This window comes from Mus caroli, unplaced genomic scaffold, assembly GCF_978045245.1.
Source record: "Mus caroli unplaced genomic scaffold, Mus_caroli_1 scaffold_13, whole genome shotgun sequence".
Lineage (NCBI taxonomy): Eukaryota > Metazoa > Chordata > Mammalia > Rodentia > Muridae > Mus > Mus caroli.
In genome coordinates this window covers 93,989,167-94,008,204 of record NW_028227268.1, presented here as the reverse complement: position 1 = coordinate 94,008,204, position 19,038 = coordinate 93,989,167, and the positions used below count along the sequence as shown (strand labels likewise).

At 40.9% G+C, this 19,038-nt stretch overlaps 1 non-coding gene and 3 pseudogenes across 1 annotated transcript; 3 read left to right on the top strand and 1 right to left on the bottom strand.

Moving 5' to 3' along the window:
• Nucleotides 1–9,107: 9,107 nt before the first annotated feature.
• LOC110304190 (rRNA 2'-O-methyltransferase fibrillarin pseudogene) lies at nt 9,108–11,019 on the bottom strand (annotated as a pseudogene).
• LOC147001572 (U6atac minor spliceosomal RNA) lies at nt 10,741–10,866 on the top strand. Its single transcript, XR_015045090.1, has one exon. It is a non-coding gene; the product is annotated as a U6atac minor spliceosomal RNA (small nuclear RNA).
• Nucleotides 11,020–11,222: 203 nt separating the features above from the next.
• On the top strand, nt 11,223–16,435 carry LOC110304192 (mesoderm induction early response protein 3 pseudogene; annotated as a pseudogene).
• LOC115032717 (U6atac minor spliceosomal RNA) lies at nt 11,763–11,874 on the top strand (annotated as a pseudogene).
• Nucleotides 16,436–19,038: the final 2,603 nt, after the last annotated feature.

Sequence of the window (19,038 nt, the reverse complement as noted above, 5' to 3'; positions counted from 1 at the left end):
GTGGCTACACTTTTCTTAGAAACCATCAACTGTCAGAAAGCTCCTCTACTTGGGCCTGGTTTGTGAGCCCCTCCTCTCATTGTGGGAGGCTGTGATATAGACATCTCACTTGTAGCTGAGCTCTCCACAAACATTATTCTCTGTACTTAAACCAATTGTGGGTTTTTCCATTAACAACCATCCATTGCCCCAAAAGACTCCTCTGATGGTGTCCGAGAGCTGCATTAACCTGTGGGTGCAGAAGTGTGAAGGCATTTGATACCTTCTGTCTTGCTCAATCTGCGTTCTTATATACGGGAGGACAGTCTACCCAGGGACAAATATTACTATTTGTCTACTAACAAAATAGTAATAGTAGCTTAACTTCTGGGGTATGTGAATTCTCCAGCCATGGGTTCTTGGCCAGATTTCAGCACCAGGCATGAGTATTCCACCATGGAGCAGGCCTTAAATCCAATCACAAAGTGAGTGGTTACTCTTGTATCACCAGTCCCACTATTGTACCAAGGTCCACAATCTTGTCGCTTTTAAAGCTTACATCAAATGTCATTTACCAATGACTGTGTTAACTTACTGAGACCTTAACAAATAACAGTTTGGGTAGCTTGAACAATAGAAATTTATCTTCATCGCTTTGAAGATTACAGTGGCTCAGGCTTGGTTTCTTCTGTGCACATTCCTAAGTTGTGTTGTCTACATTTTCTCTTTCTTCAAGGTTATCATTCTGATTAGGACTAGTGGCCTAATTTTAGTCAGATCACCTCTTTCAAGGAACTGTCTACAAATGCCCTTTCTGAAGTCCTAGGGCTAGGGTTTTAACAAGTTGGGAGTGCAAGCTCAAGCCATAATATTGTGACTTAGCATAGAGATGTAAAGATGAATAAGATGATGTTACTAATGAGGTAACAATATAAGTTTAACATGAATGTGCTGGTTAGTATTTGTCAACTTGACAAAGCTAAGGTCATCTGGGAAGAGGGAACTCCAAATGAGAAAATTCTTCCATGAGATTGGCCTGTAGGCAAGTCTGTGAGATTAATTATTAACCTGGAACCAGTTCATCATGAGTGTTGGGTAGATTGTCCTCTGGTATATAAGAACACAGACTGAGCAAGACAGAAAGAGCAACCCAGAAAGCAACATATTTTTCATGGTCTCTGTATCAGCTATTGTCTCCAGGTTCCTGCCTTGATCACTTGCCCTGACTTCCCTTAGTGATGGATTAGGACCTAGGAGTTATAACACAAAATAAACTCTTTCCTCCCCAAGTTGCCTTTGAGCATGTTTATCACAGAACAGAAACCGAGCCAGGGCAATGGAAATAATGTGGAAGTTACTGATCCTCTGTGTTCCTAAGAGAGTGTAGACCCTGCCTAATGCAGGAATTGAGGAAGGGGAGTAAGAGAACTCCAAGGAGGTTTCATTGAAATAGGCTCAGAGATGAAATAGACAATACTTAAGTTGTGCCAATAGAGTTAACTGTTTTAGAAAATGTCTATGAGAAAGTGATTAAGAAGCAATATGTAATTTTTTTCATGTTTTTCTGATTCATAAGATGAATTTTTATTTCTCCAGAAAGCACAGACGGTGTGCTTCCTTTATACTTGTGGTAGTTTAAATATGCTTGGCTCTGGAAGAGGAACTATTAAGGGGTATGGCCTTTTTGAGGTAGGTGTGACCTTGTTGGAGGAATTATGTCACTATGGGTGTGGGCTTTAAGATTGAGACACTCTTCTCCTGGTTCCCCTCAGAATAAGATGTCTCAGCTCTGTCTCTAGCACCATGTCTGTCTGCACACTGCTATGCTCCCACCTTGATAATAATAGGCTAAACCTCTGAACCTGTAAACCAGCCCAACTAAATATTGTCCTTATAAGAGTTGCCTTGGTTACTTTGCCCCTTCTTGGAATTGGGAGCAAGGCACCCATGGAAGGAGCTACAGAGACAGAGTTTGGAGCTGAGATGAAAGGATGGACCATCTAGAGACTGCTATACCTGGGGATCCATCCCATAATCAGCCTCCAGACACTCACACCATTTTATACACTAGCAAGATTTTGCTGAAAGGACCCTGATATAGCTGTCTCTTGTGAGACTATGCTGGGGCCTAGCAAACACAAAAGTAGATGCTCACAGTCAGCTATTGGATGGACCATAGGGCCCCCAATGGAGGAGCTGGAGGAAGTACCCAGGGAGCTGGGGAGATCTGCAACCCTATAGGTGGAACAACAATATGAGCTAACCAGTATCCCCCCCCCCCCCAGAGCTCGTGTCTCTAGCTGCATATGTATCAGAAGATGGCCTGGTCGGCCATCAGTGGAAAGAGAGGCCCATTGGTCGTGCAGACCTTAATATGCCTCAGTGCAGGGGAACGCCAGGGCTAAGAGGTGGGAGTGGGTGGGTGGGGGAGTGGGTGTGGGGGACTTTTGGGATAGCATTGGAAATGTAAATGAAATAAATACCTAATAATAATAATAATAATAATAATAATAATAATAATAATAATAAAAAGAAGTACAAATGGCCAATAAGTATAGGCAAAAGATGTTGACTGTCCTTAGCCATCCTGGAAATGCAAGTCACACTTAGGTTGAGATTGCATCTCACTCTAGTCCAGAATGGCTTTCTCCAAGGCCACAAACAACCACAAGTGTTGGTGAAGATACATGGGGAAATGGAACACGTATTCGCTGTTGATGAGACTGTAGACTGTACACAATAAAATCCATTGTTTACACTAATAAAATGTTTCAAAGTCCCCCCCCCAAAAAAAAGTTGCCTTGGTCATGGTGTCTGTTTGTAGCAGTGGAAACCTTGACTAAGACAATACTCCACTCTTTGGAAACACCTTGTTGCTCCTTTCTGCGTTCCTTCTGCCTCTTGTTAATTTGGGATCTACAAAACAGCTGAGCTAAGTCTTGAAAACTTTTCCTGAGATGGAGAAAGTAAGGGAAGAATGCATGTTCAGTAAGATTTTTCCATGTAATTATGTGATTGATTACAGTACCTGAGGGTAGATATTATTTGTGGCAGGAATTGGATGGAATATATTTCTCTATTATGCTTTTGGGTTGAATAAATCTGGAGCACACATCAAGTGGAATTCTTCATGACTCTTTTGTTTTAATGCCCCAATGCCTAAAATGTTGGTTTCAAAATAAAAAATGTGTAAATTTATTTTACAATTTAAAATTAAACATATATAGTAGAAAGTATTCTATATATGTTAATATAGTAGAAGTATATTTCTAACATAATAAGCTATACATGAAAAAAATGTTATGGTCTCATATATGACAACCTCCATAGAGTGGTAATAGCTTCCTTTCAAAAGACTTTATCGTTCTTTCTATTTATATGTATGAGTGCTTTATATATATAAACATATGTGTGTACTGTGTACATTCCTGGTGTCCATGGAAGCTATAAAAGAGCACTGGACCCCTGGAATTGGAGCTCCAAATGGTCATGAGCTGCCATGTGGGTACTGGAATCAAACCAAGGTCCTCTGTAAGAGCTGCAAATGCTTTTAATCACTGAGCATCTTTCCAGCCTTTAGCTGTCAGAGTTTCACTGAAAATGGCAAAGTAGTTTTCATTGCCCTCTCCCCAGGTGCTTAGGTACCGTTTACAGAGAGAGCATTTCAGTTGATTGGCAAATGTCTTTTTTTCCCTGGAGAAGCAGGTTGGACAAGAATCGGGTTGTGAGGTCTTTGTGGTTTCTGTGGCTCAGACATGTTAATAAATTATATCCATTCCTATGACCTGACATGGGAATTAACCCGAGTCCACCAATTATATTAGGAAGAGCAAGATTGCTGTCAATTAAAAGTTAATGTGCCTTTTGTATTTCTTATGCTTCTTCCAACCCTCACTACTGTGTAAATTACATCCTGTAGATAATGCATGAAGCTGTGTTTCGCTAGAATGTGCCAAAGAACAAAACCTCCTGGAAGCATATAAGTGCTCCTTGACTATTTTCATTCCTTTGATAATGATTGCTCTGTCTTAAACACTAAAATACCACAGTCCTCATGACTGTCATAGCTTAACTGGAAGTAACTTGGGACATGATTTGTTTTTAAAATTAGCAGCCTAAATGTAATGTTCTCTGTTGGATTGGATTCTGGAATAAAAAGAAATCCTGCCATTCATTTAGTAATGATATATAAATGTTAATTGTCTAGTTCTGACAAGTGTACCCTGGCTGAGCAAGATGTCCCCCTTAGGGGACACTGGATAGATGCTATATAGAGACTCTGTGCTGCCATTTCCTGCAAACATAAAAAGACTGAGGACCAGTAGGCCTTTTAAGTGAAGATGTTGAGAAAGTTCTAAACTAGGAAAGAACTCCCTGGGTGAGGATTATATGTATTCACAAAATAGTAATATAAGCCTAAAAATGGGATTTTAAAAGCATGTTGTTATAGAAACAAAACACATGTGTAAATGAAAATGATGGCTGTAACAATAATAAGACATCTTCCAAAGCACTTTTGAAATTAAAATTCTCTGTGTTAAGTATTTGGAAGCTGCCAACAGCAACTGAAGATGTTTCTGAACACTCAAAGGATTGGCACTTGCATTCCTGATGGGATGAAGTTGGGAGACTGTCCTCTGCTGTGTTCTTTATCCCCAAGTCTTTTCATTCTTTGATCACCTTATCATTCTTAAAGATTAGGGGGTGATCCTAAAGATCTTTTTAATTCATACATCCAAAGTTTCAGCTTCATTGATTTTTACACCAAGCACAAGACTCTTAAAAATAAAAGCTATCCCGTGGTTTGTGACCTGCTTTAGAATACATACCCACTCCTCTCCCTTCAGTAAATGCACCCCTCCCATCCAAAAAAGGGCATAAAACTCTGGTCCAGTCAAATATGGTACCTCTTCCATTGAACATACTGCTCAAAGTGGGATGGTACAAACAAGCAGTATCCAAGGAGAAACCATGTGATCTAAGGAAGTGAGAATCTATGTTCACTCTCACAGTAAACAGGCACCAGCAGCCAGGAAGCCCATCCTGCCTCTAGCCAACATCCAAGGTCTACTGAAAATCAGATAATAATTCTTCTTGCTGAATTCTGAAAAACTGAATTTTGTGCTCCAATATGAAATCAATACAAAGGAGGGAAGAGGGAAACACACTGGAGGCTTGGTAAGAACCCACCAATTAGGGAACCCTGCCTCTTCCTCTCAGCTTTGTTATCCCTACTAAACTAATAAAAATTCATACCTGCAGCAAAGCACTACCCACTGGGATGTAGCCAGAGTGTGTCAGCTGTGATGAGGGGCTATAGGATGTGCAAAGCTAAGGTCTGTTGCTAAGGGACAGAAACTGCAAGGGTAGGGTGAGATCTCTGATGTTGGTGACTGGTTTATAAAACCCCTAGGTATAAAACTAGCAAAACTCCAGCTGAGGTCTGAAGGGAATCATAGCACCAGAAAATCCAGCTTGGCAATAAGCAAGCCTGTGAATGTTTATAACTGAGGGCTACTCGGGCTCAAAAACAGTCGTCTCATGAACGGTATGGTCCTGGCATGTTATAGCCAGTCATTGTTTGAGGAATAGTATGGTCCTGGCATGTTATAGCCAAGGGTGCCTTACTTTTCCTATGTGCATACCAAGACTGAGTCGCAAAGCTCTTATTTCACAGATAAGGAAGAAAATTTAGATAGCATTTGAATTGTTAGACCAAGAGAAGCCCAAACATCAACTAAAAAGAGAAAAAGCATACACCCCAGAATTCCCAGATGTGAAATCATTGGGATGAAGCCTGCATGAGCCTGCATTGTTTTACTGGAAGATGAGCTGTATGAAGAAATGTTGCATTAAATTCGACAAAGAGGACTTTTGGAATGATGTATATGAAAAAGCAAGGGTGTAGATGATAACAGTGAATTGTGGTAGTCTGTTGCTTTGGCACACATCTGTAATCCCAGCACTCAGGAAGCTGAGGCAGAAGAATAATCAAGAGTTTCCACCAGCCTAGGCTCCAATATGAAACTCTATCTCAAAAATATAAAACAAAACAAATAACAGTAAAAAAAAGTACTCTGCAGCATGCTCTGATGTCCTGGGTCTGTCTTTCTTTTCTTTTCCTTCCTTCCTTCCTTCCTTCCTTCCTTCCTTCCTTCCTTCCTTCCTTCCTTCCTTCCTTCCTTCCTTCCTTCCTTCCTTCTCTCTCTCTCTCTCTCTCTCTCTCTCTCTCTCTCTCTCTCTCTCTCTCTCTCTCCCCTTCCTCCCTTCCTTTCTTTCTATCTTTCTTTTTCTTTTTTCTTGGATATTTTATTTATTTACATTTCAAATGACGATATCCCCTTTCCCGGTTTCCCCTCCACAACCCCCCTATCCCATCCCACCATCCTGCTTGATGAGGGTGCGCCCCCACCTTCCCACCCACTTCTGCTTCACTGCCCTGGCATTCCCCTACACTGGGGAATAAAGCCTTCAGAGGACCTCTCCTCTCACTGATGCCCAACAAGGCCATCCTCTGCTACATATGCAGCTAGAGCCATGGGTCCCTCCACATATACTCTTTGGTGGATTAGTCCCTGGGAGCTCTGGAGGTGGGGGGGAGGGGGGTCTGGCTGGTTGATTTTGTTGTTCTTCCTATGGGGTTGCAAACCCCTTCAATTCCTTCAGTCATTTCCCTAACTCCTCTATTAGGGTACTTGTGCTCAGTCCTATGGTTGGCTGCAAGCATCCTAACTTGTATTTATCAGTCTCTTGCAGAGCCTCTCAAGAGACAACTGTATCAGGCTCCTGTCAGCAAGCACTTTTTGGCATCAGCAATAGTGTCTAGGTTTGGTGTCTGTATATGGGATGGATCCCCCAGGTGGGGTAGTCTATGAATGGCCTTTCTTTCAGTCTCTGATCCACATTTTGTCCCTGTATTTCATTTAAACAGGAGAAATTCTTACTTATTATTAGATATTTTCTTCATTTACATTTCCTGTGCTATCCAGAAAGTCCCCTATAACCTGCCCCCCCACCTGCTCCCCAACCCACCCACTCCCACTTCCTGGCCCTGGCATTCCCCTGTACTGGGGCATATGATCTTCCCAAGACCAAGGGCCTCTCCTTCCATTGATGGTCGACTAGGCCATCCTCTTCTACATATGTAACTAGAGACACAGCTCTGGGGGGGAGGGGGGCAGGTACTGGTTAGTTTGTATTATTGTTCCTCCTATAGGGTTGCAGACCCCTTTAGCTCCTTGAATACTTTCTCTAGCTCCTTCATTGGGGGCTCTGTGTTCCATCCAATAGCTGACTGTGAACATCCACTTCTGTATTTGTAAGGCACTGGCATGGCCTCACAAGAGATAACTATATCAGGGTCCTGTCAGCAAAATCTTTCTGGCATATGCAGTAGTGTCTGGGTTTGGTGGTTGTTTATGCCAGGGTAGGGCAGTCTCTGGATGGTCCTTGCTTCCGTCTCAGCTCCGAATTTTGTCTCTAAACAGGAGAAATTCTGGGTTAAAATTTGAAGATGAGTTGGTGGCCCCATCGCTCAACTGGAGGACATGCCTAACCTCTGGATATAGTCTCTACAGGTTCTCCTTCCCCTTTGTTGGGTATTTCAGCTAATGTCATCCCTGTTGGGTCCTGGGAGCCTCTTGTTTTTCTGGAATCTGGGACTTTCTGTTGGCTACTCCCAGTTCCCCATCCCCCATTGCTCTGTTCAATTTTCTGACCCTCTGTCTATCATCCCTGTTTCCTCCCATACCTAATCCTGCCCTGCCTCCTTTTTTTCTCTTCCCCCTCCTCTCTTCCTGTCAAGTTCCTCTCACCCTCAACCTCCTGTGATTATTTTGTTCCCCTTTCTAAGAAGGACTGAAACATCCTCACTTTGGTCTTCCTTCTTGAGCTTCATATGGTCTGTGAGTTATACCATGTGTATACTGAGCTTTTTGCCTAATATCCACTTATCAGTGAGTACATATCATGTGTGTTCTTTTGTGACTAGGTCACCTTACTCAGGGTGATATTTTCTAGTTCCATCCATTTGCCTGTGAATTCCATGAAGTTATTGTTTTTAATGGCTGAGTAAATGTACATTTTCTGTGACCATTCCTCTGTTGAGGGATCTGGGTTGTTTCCACCTTCTGGTTATTATAAACATGGCTGCTATGAACATAGTGGAGAATGTGTTCTTATTACATGTTGGAGCATCTTCTGGGTATATGCCCAGGAGTGGTATAGCTGGGTCCTCAGGTAGTACTAGGTCCAATTTTCTGAGGAATCATCAGACTGATTTCCAGAGTGTTTTTACCAGCTTGCAATCCCACCAGCAATGGAGGAGCATTCCTCTTTCTCCACATCCTCACCAGCATCTGCTGTCACCTGAGTTTTTTTTTATCTTAGCCATTCTAACTGGTGAGAGGTGCAATCTCAGGGTCATTTTAATTTGCACTTCCCTGATAATTAAGAATATTAAACATTTCTTCTGGTGCTTCTCAGCCATTCAAGATTCCTCAATTGAGAATTCTTTGTTTAGCTCTGTACCCCATTTTTAAATAGTTATTTGGTTTTCTGAAGTCTTACTTCTTGAGTTCTTTGTATATATTGGATATTAGCCCTCTATCAGATGTAGGATTGGTAAAGATCTTTTCCCAATCTGTCTTTCTTAACTTGGCTGGCACTAGTCCTTTTCTCTCTTTCAGTGTTAACACATCTCTTCTGGGACAGATGAGAGCATATGTCACAAGCCCACCTGGTCATAACATTCCATTCTCCAGACTCTGTTAGGGATTGAGCATGTGGCCCAATTGAGAATCCTTCTCTGGAACTGGTGAAGGGAGAGATAGGACTTGCTGCAAAGATCCTCAAAGCAGACAGTGCAAGCCTATCGCTGTGAGCAACCTACTTCTCTGGCAGCATGGAAGATGGAAGAATATGATTTCATACACAGAGGAATCTGAGCCGAGACTAGAAGAGGGAATTGTGAAAGACCCAATGAGGTAACTTCTATCTAGGCCCAAAGACAAACCTATCCAGGAACCTCATTCATTCTTATCCTCATTTTCCCTCTCTTTCCCTCTCTCCTTCTTTCCTTTCCTCCATCCCTCTCTCCCTTCTTTCATTTTCTGACAGCCCATTCTTGTTTAATGGGAAAAAACAAAAACAAAAACAAAAAACCCAAAACACTGCAACAATAGCAACAGACATTTCTTCCAATCCAGAAAGCTCTGAGTTTCTACCTTGGGAGGTGGTCTGTACACACCTAAACCATAGCGTGGCCTTGTTCATAAGGCTATTTGCCTGCTCCTGAGGCTTCATGTTCTCCTGCTGCATCTTCTTCTCTTCAGATGCAAACACAACTTCCACCAAGTCTGTGGAGTCAATGTAGTTGGCCTTAATGGAGATCACAAAGTGTCCTCCATTCCAAAGGAAGGTGCGGTATTCAGGGCCACAATCTGGGTTTGGTCTGGCTAGGCTACATCGACCAAGATCGCACTCCCCATTGCAATAAACATGTGGAATTCGTGTGGGTGCTGAGCTTCTTTAATCACAGGAACAATGTCTTCTTCTTGGCCAAATTGATGACGTCCCAGCTGAAGTAGTAGGATGCACTCAACCAGACCATCCCAGCCAATATCAGAGACATGGGAGACTGTGGTACCTGAGGCTGCCCCAGGGTAGAGCAACTTGGCTTGGTGTGAATCTGGTCTATGCTGCCCAGGATTACTGCTGCCAGGTTGGAGCCAAAGAGGTTCTAGGCTTGGTACTCAATTTTTTCATCTCCTTCTGAACTAGAGACTTTCTTTTCTCCATACACAGATTCTCCAGGAGACATATTCTTTCTGACAAGGGATATTCTTTCTGCGAAGAATAAAATATCTTCATGCAAATGAGGTTCCATCATCACTGTTCTTTCCTAACTGGCTTTCTTTTTTGCCTCCCCAGCTGTCACATCAACCCCGATTGCCCCCAGCTTGGAAGTCTCCACCTCGGTTACCTCCTCCTTCACCTCCTTGGCCCCTGAGCCCACCACCTCCACCTCAACTTCAACCTCAACCTCCACCAAAACCTCCTCATCCACTGCCAAAACCTTCTCTGCCACCAAAGTCTCTATTTCTGGTTTTCTACACTTATAGTAGTAATACCCATTTACTGAGGAAGAAATTTGGAAAGTATAGATAAGTATAAAGTAAAAGGAGAATCATCAATAGATTCTCTTATTTATTTTTAGAAACAGGTTAGCATTTAGAGTTCTTCAGAACTTTAAATACTAATAATCGTCATAATAGATTTATTTCACATATCTATAATTATAATAACTATTCTACATGGTTCTGATTTTAATGAATATTCAAGTTTGTATGGTGGTGTTTATTTATTTACTTTCAAGACAGGGTTTCTCTATATAGTCCTGGCTGTCCTGGAACTCACTCTATAGACCAGGCTGGCCTCGAACACATATATCCACCTAACTCTGCTTTCTTAGTACTAGGATTAAAGGTGTGCAACACCACCACTTGGCTATATGGTGGATTTTTAAATTAATGTATTTATTCACTTTATATCCCAATATCAGCACCCCCTCTCCTCCCAGTACCCCCTCACACATATCCTACCCCTATCACCCCCTTTCCTTGAAGGAAAATGGAGACCCCACTGTGTTCCCCCTCAGGATGGTGGATTTTTAACATTAGAATTTTTACATGTTCTTAAACCACCTATAAAGTAATTTTTTAATTTCATTTTCTAGTTAGGTGACTTTGAAATATTAAAGCCATGTTGTTTGAAAGGAGAGAAGGTTGCCACTTCCCCTGACAAAGATGGAAGAGGCCCTTTGGCCTAACAAAGCAAATATAGTTAAGGCATTGCCACCTACTTCGTTACATCTAACCACTAGTTTTTACTTGTTTGTTTGTTTGTTTGTTTTAATTAAAACCATTTTGAACTATATCTCTAGTAATTATTTTCAGAAATGTAATTATTGGGCTCAAATATTTAAACTTCTAAAGACATCGGACATATTTTAAATATGACTACCAATTTAGATGAATACATCTCTTCACATGTGAGAAACTAGACCTTCATGGGTAACTAGAGTTAAGGTAATCAAATAAATAGGGTAAATAGGGTTAAATAAGAACAAATAAAATATCATCAGGCCTTCAGGAAAAAAAGGTCTCCAGAATTACCCCCAAAATTAAAAATTGATTTTATTATAATAGTATAAAAGAACAAGATGTTGATATCTGCCATGGTACATGATAGTTGTAGCTGTCCAGCAGCCATGGATGAACTGGGTTTATCTGAAAGTAGGGCTGGAAATGAAAAAGAGACAGGAGTGTCGGGGGGGGGGGGGGCTCGAGAGAAGAATGAAGCCAAGACAAGGTTCTGATAAAGGCTCCAAGTTTAATATTCAGCACTGTGTTTATATAGGGCAAGCCCATAGACCCCATCCTTTGTTTCAGCTGAATTATGTTGCAATGCAAGGTCAGAGGGCAGTCTGTTCTTCTAAGTTCCTGTAGGAACTTGCACATGTAACTTAGGAAGATGACTTCACCAAGGTCGATAAGGTCTATTGTGGGAAGCACTCAAGGTCAGTTCAGGCTGCTCAAGTCTGGGAAGTCCACAGATAGTCATCTCTGCTGACCCCCTTTCCTTGAAGGAAAATGGAGACCCCACTGTGATCCCCCTCAGGATGGTGGATTTTTAACATTAGAATTTTTGCATGTTCTTAAACCACCTATAAAGTAATTTTTTAATTTCATTTTCTAGTTAGGTGACTTTGAAATATTAAAGCCATGTTGTTTGAAAGGAGAGAAGGTTGCCACTTCCCCTGACACACACGTGTGTGTGTGTGTACATATGTACATATGTATCCATATATATGTATATATGTATGCATATATATGTGTGCATTTAATTTGTGTGTGTAAAATAAAAGAACACAAGATACAATTGATAGCTGTTTTTTGTTTTGGTCTGGTTTTTTTTTTCAATTTTTATTAGATATTTTCTTCATTTACATTTCAAGTGCTATCCCAAAAATCCCCTCTACCCTCCCCCAACCCTGTTCCTTTACTCACCCACTCCCACTTCTTGGCCCTCGAGTTCCCCTGTACTGGGGTATATAAAGTTTGCAAGACCAAGGGGCCTCTCTTCCCAATGATGGCCAACTAGGCCATTTTTTGCTATATAGGCAGCTAGAGACACAGCTCTGGGGGTACTGGTTAGTTCATATTGTTGTTCCACCTATAGGGTTGCAGACCCCTTCAGCTCCTTGGGTACTTTCTCTAGCTTCTCCATTGGGGGCCCTGTGTTCCATCCAGTAGATGACTATGAGCATTCACTTCTGTATTTGTAAGGCACTGGCATAGTCTCACCATAGACAGCTATATCAGGGTCCTTTCAGCAAAATCTTTCTGGCATATGCAATAGTGTCTGCATTTGGTGACTGATTATGGGTGATTATTGGTGCCCCAGATGGGGCAGACTCTGGATGGTCCTTCCTTCTGTCTCAGCTCCAAACTTTGTCTCTGTAACTCCTTCCATGGGTATGTTGTTCCCCATTCTAAGAAAAAAACGAAGTGTCCACGCTTTGGTCTTCCTTCCTCTTGATTTTCTTGTGTTTTGCAAATTGTATCTTGGATATTCTAAGTTTCAGGGCTCATATCCACTTATCAGTGAGTGCATATCAAGTGAGTTCTTTTGTAATTGGGTCACCTCACTCAGGATGATATCCTCCAGATGTATCAATTTGTCTAAGAATTTCATGAATTCATTGTTTTTAATTGCTGAGTAGTACTCCATTGTGTAAATGTACCATATTTTCTGTATCCATTCCTCTGTTGAGGGACATCTGGGTTGTTTCCAGCTTCTAGCTATTATTAATAAGGCTGCTATGAACATAGTGGAGCCTGTGTCCTTATTACAAGTTGGAACATCTTCTAGGTATATGCCCAGGAGAGGTATTGTGGGATCCTCTGGTAGTACTATGTCCAATTTTCTGAGGAACCGCCAGAATGATTTCCAGAGTGGTTGTACAAGCTTGCAATCCCACCAGCAATGGAGGAGTGTTCCTCTTTCTCCACATCCTTGCCAGCATATGCTGTCACCTAAATTTTTCATCTTAGCTATTCTGACTGGTCTGAGGTGGAATCTCAGGGTTGTTTTGATTTTCATTTCCCTGATGATTAAAAATGTTGAACATTTTTTTCAGGTGCTTCTCAGCCATTCAGTATTCCTCAGTTGAGACTTCTTTGTTTACCTCTGTACCCCATTTTTAATAGGGTTATTTGATTTTCTGGAGTCCACCTTCTTGAGGTTTTATATATATATATATATATATATATATATATATATATATATATATATATATATATATATGATATTAGGCCCCTATCTGATTTAGAATAGGTAAAGATCCTTTCCCAATCTATTGGTGGCCTTTTTGTGTTATTGACAGTGTCTTTTGCCTTACAGAAGCTTTGCAATTTTATGAGGTCCCATTTGTCAATTCTCGATCTAACAGCACAAGCTGTTGCTATTATGTTCAGGAATTTTTTCCCTGTGCCCATATCTTTGAGGCTTTCCCCCACTTTCTCATCTATAAGTTTCAGTGTCTTTGGTTTTATGTGGAGTTCCTTGATCCATGTAGACTTGACCTTAGTACAAGGAGATAAGAATGGATCAATTCACATTCTTCTACATGATAACTGCCAGTTGTGCCAGCATCATTTGTTGAAAATGCTGTCTTTTTTCCACTGGATGGTTTTAGCTCCCTTGTCAAAGATCAAGTGACCATAGGTGTGTGGGTTCATCTCAGGGTCTTCAGTTCTATTCCATTGGTCTACTTGTCTGTCTTTGTACCAGTACCATGCAGTTTTTGTCACAATTGCTCTGTAGTACAGCTTTAGATCAGGCATGGTGATTCCACCAGAGGTTCTTTTATCATTGAGAAGAGTTTTTGCTATCATAGGTTTTTTGTTATTCCAGATGAATTTGCAAATTGCCCTTTCTAATTCATTGAAGAATTGAGTTCGAATTTTGACGGGGATTGTATTGAATCTGTAGATTGCTTTCAGCAAGATAGCGATTTTTACTATATTGATCCTTCCAATCCATGAGCATGGGAGATCTTACCATCTTCTGAGATCTTCTTTGATTTCTTTCTTCAGAGACTTGAAGTTCTTATCATATAGATCTTCCACTTCCTTAGTTAGAGTCACACCAAGGTATTTTATATTATTTGTGACTATTGTGAAGGGTGTTGTTTCCCTTATTCCTTTCTCAGTCTGTTTATCCTCTGTGTAGAGAAAGGCCATGGATTTGTTTGAGTTAATTTTATATCCAGCTACTTCACTGAAGCTGTTTATCAGGCTTAGGAGTTCTCTGGTGGAATTTTTAGGGTCACTTATATATACTATCATATCATTTGCAAATAGTGATATTTTGACTTCTTCCTTTCTGATTTATATCCCCTTGACCTCCTTTTGTTGTCTAATTGCTCTGACTAGGACTTCGAGTACTATATTGAATAGGTAGGGAGAAAGTGGGCAGCCTTGTCTAGTCCTTGATTTTAATGGGATTGCTTCCAACTTCTCTCCATTTACTTTGATGTTGGCTACTGTTTTGCTGTAGATTGCTTTTATTATGTTTAGGTATGGGTCTTGAAATCCTGATCTTTCTAAGACTTTTTATCATGAATGGGTGTTGGATTTTGTCAAATACTTTCTCCGCATCTAATGAGATGATCATATGATTTTTGTCTTTGAGATTTTATATAGTGGATTACATAGATGGATTTCCATATATTAAACCATCCCTGAATCCTTGGAATGAAGCCTACTTGATCATTATGGATGATTGCTTTGATGTGTTTTTGGATTCAGTTAGTGAAAATTTTAGCGAGAATGTGTCCTTATTACAAGTTGGAACATATTCTGGATACATGCCCAGGAGAGGCATGGCTGGATCTTCCGGTAGTTCTATGGCTATGAATCTACAATTGCAATGGTTGCAAATTCCAGTACAAACAGCTCCCCAAGTGAACTTGCAGATGAACTACCAGATATGACTCTAGACAAAGAAAAAAATAGCAAAAGACCTGTTGTTGAGCGATGATGAGGAAACCCAGCCTTCTGCAGATGATCTGACACCATATGTAACTTCTCATGAAACTTCTGATTTCTTCTCTCGGCCTTCATGATCAAACACTATGTGTGATGGAGACAAGAAATCAGAAATCAAGGATGTTGAAATGGACAGTGGTAACACACCTGAAGATTTGAGAAAGGAAATAATGATTGGTCTACAGTATCAAGCAGACATTCCCCCTTTTCTTGGTGAGCACAGTAGTAATGAGAGAGCTTATGAAAATGAAGACCAGTTACTGTGGTGTCCTGATGTGGTTTTGGAGAGCAAAGTCAAGGAGTACCTTATTGAGACCTCATTAAGAACTGGAAATGAAAAAGTCCTAGACAGAATTTCTTCAGGCAAACACACCAGGGATAATGAACAGGCATTATATGAAGTGTAACCACAATATAAAGGAAGCAACTGAAAGGTACTGCTGCAATGGAAGGCATCTCAAGAAGGAATGACAGTATGGACAGAAGAAGAGTACTGAAACTTTGAACATGCTCGAATGCTTTATGGAAAAGATTTTCCTCTCATTCTGAAAAATTAGGTGAGATCTAGAACTGTTGCCAAGTGTGTAGCCTTCTACTAGATGTGGAAGAATTTGGAGCATTATGATTATTTTGCTCAACAGACAAAATTTTGAAAGAGATGCTATAACCATCACCCTGGTGTTATGAACTATATGGATCATTCCATAGATGAAACAGAGTTTCTGGGTGGTACAGTCAGTTCTTCAGCCTTAACTTCTAACTAACCTGAGCCCATTCCTGATCAGCCACTGAACATTTTCAGCTCCTTCACTGCCAGTGACTTGACAGCTTTGACCAACAGTATAGTAACTGTCTGCACCCCCACAGATGTGAATTATCTGAATGATAGCTTTCCTCCCCTCAGAAACATGCCTCATGGACAAGTCAATCATGTGCCTGTTGTAATGGAAGAGTTACTCACCCTGCCCAGCTTCGGTGAAAGTGATTGTTTTAATTTATTGAAGACTGGATTTTATCACTCAGAGTTAAACCCCATGTGCAGTGAAGAATCGGAAAGAGCAGCAAAGAGATTGAAAATGGGCATTGCTCTCCCTGAATCCTTTATGAATGGTTTCTGTAAATAACCTGGGTGTAGATTTTGAAATTCATACACATCACATCACCAGTGCCAAATGGCTGTCTCTGTGTCTGACTTTGTCAGTTTGTCTGCCAATGAGACCAATGGATTCATCAATGCCCACACTCTGCATCAGCCTTTCATTGAGAGTGACATGAATGTGAAGCCCAGAGACAATGGGTATGCAGTACCAGTAAACTCGAGAGGAGTTATCAGGTTTGCATAGTCTTTCACTGGAAGTTTGAACCTTTTTCACAATGACATCAGTGATGTCACTATGTATAAAATCATATCTTGATTATCAAGAGTATTTTCATTTTTCAATCCATAAATGTGGAAATGAACTATGATCCGCAGAGTTGGGAACTAAAATGGAGCTCTGTGGTGCAGTTTTAAGCTCTGCTTCTCTTCCTCATCCCTTAATACCTCTTCCCACATCCTCCTTCTTTTCTGTTTCCATCACCCTCACCCCAGATTTAAACCTGTAGATAGAGGCCACCAGCTCAAACAGCACAGATGTTCTGAACTGATATGTGTTTTCTTTTCATGTCAGCTCCTTTTGCCATAACAGTGCAGTGGGATCAATGTTTAAAAATTGGCATTTGAAGATATGGGGTTTTGTCCACCATTGTCAAGATTGTAATATTAAAAATCATACTGGTCACTGGTAATTTAGTTTATTCTGAGGCAATTGACTTGCAGAAGCAAGGGTTGTGATTGGACCAATGAGTGTAGGTCCAAACAAGATATTCAAGGTAATTTCTTACATTGAGTCCCTCCAGCAAAAAAAGTATGAATACCATTTCTTTTGTCTGTCTGGTAACAAAGTCGCACATGCCCTACACCATAAAGTAAATACAAAGGAACAGTTGAATCTGGCCTTAAAGTCTTCTGCAAGGCAAAACCATGAGAGACAGTTCATGTCTCCTTCACCTTTGGGTCTCTAGGCCTTTGCTATCTAGTGTGACAGCCACTGAACAGATAGTCTGAATACATTTAAAGAATGAAAATACTTAGAACAACATAAAGACAAATAGTTTAAAAATGGGCAAAGGAATCAAACACATATTTCTCCAAAGAAGACACACACAAGCAGGGCATGGTTGCTCATGCCTTTAATCCCAGAACTTGGAAGTCAGAGGCGGGAGGATTTCTGAGTTTGGGGCCATCCTGGTCTACATCATGAGTTCCAGGACAGCCAGGGCTATACAGAGAAACCCTGTCTTGAAAAAAAAAAAAACAAAAAACAAAAAAGAAGAAGAAGAAAAAGAAGTAGAAGAAGGAGGAGGAGGAGGAGGAGAAGGAGGAGAAAAGGAGAAGGAGAAAAGAAGGAGAAGGAGAAAAGGAGGAGAAGGAGAAGGAGAGGGAGAAAGAAGGAGGAGGAAGAGGAGGAGGAGGAGGAGAAGGAGGAGAAAAGGAGAAGGAGAAAAGAAGGAGAAGGAGAAAAGGAGGAGAAGGAGAAGGAGAGGGAGAAAGAAGGAGGAGGAGGAGGAGAAAAGGAGAAGGAGAAAAGAAGGAGAAGGAGAAAAGGAGGAGAAGGAGAAGGAGAAGGAGAAGGAGAAGGAGAAGGAGAAGGAGAAGGAGAAGGAGAAGAAGAAGAAGAAGAAGAAGAAGAAGAAGAAGAAGAAGAAGAAGAAGAAGAAGAAGAAGAAGAAGAAGAAGAAGAAGAAGAAGAAGAAGAAGAAGAAGAAGAAGAAGAAGAAGAAGACACACACAAGCAAAGATACCCAATATCATTGGTCAATAAAGATATACAATTCAAGCCTATTGAATTCAATTCAAGCCTATCGTGACACTATTTCACGCTCACAGGATTAAATGAAGCTTATAAAACAAAACATTGTTTTATTTTATGTGTATAAGTGTTTTACCTACCTATGTGCTTTTGTACCATGTGTATGCTTGGTGCCCTCAGAGGCCAGAAGAGGTTATTGGATCCCCTACAACTAGAGTTGCAGGTAGTTGTGACCCACCATGTGGATGTGGGAATCAAACCCATCCTCTGGAAGAGCAGCTAGTGCTCTTAACTGCTAAGCCATCTCTCACTAGCTTTTTAATAGAAAAATAAGAGTTGATGAGGGAACTTGGAATCCTCATAAATTTGTGGTAGAAATGTAGAATGGTGTGGCTACTGTAGAAGACAGTTTTTGTTTTTTGTTTTGTTTTGTTTTGGTTTGGTTTGTTTTTTTTGGTCTTTGAAAAGTTAAACATAGACTTATTTAATAACCCAACAATTCTATTTGTAAATGTAGGATTTAAAGAATGAAGAAAAGTATTCATGGGCTGAACAGATGGCTCAGAAATTCAGAACATGCACTTGCATAGCTAGCTAAAGAGGACTTCAGCCATGAAGTCATTTATACATATCTCCCTAGTATGCAAGTCAAGCCTTCAAAGAGTGGATTTATGGCCATGTAAACATCATCAGGACCACCAATATTTGCCCCAAATGGCAAGAAAGGCATGTGGGAGGTCAAAGTGAGGGCACATTCAGGTCGGCTGGACCCCTGAGACTACAAGAAGTCTCACCCATGTTGTCCAGAAGCTCCATGATTGAGTCTAAGTGTCTACAGATATAACCAGCAGCACTCTGAGGGCCACTGTATGACCCTTTCCCACAAGTCCTTTAGGATTTATGCTCTGCTGTGCGTATGCCCAAGGGACATTGGGACATAAGCTGAAGAGGGTGATGGGAGTTCTACTGATAGTTCCAGTATCTGAGAATTAAGTGATGAGTGTGTGGGGGGGGGGCTTATCAAATCTTTTCTCTAGAAGGACCATTAGCAGGAACACCAGAGGAGTATCCTTTAGCTCACCCATTCTGGTGGG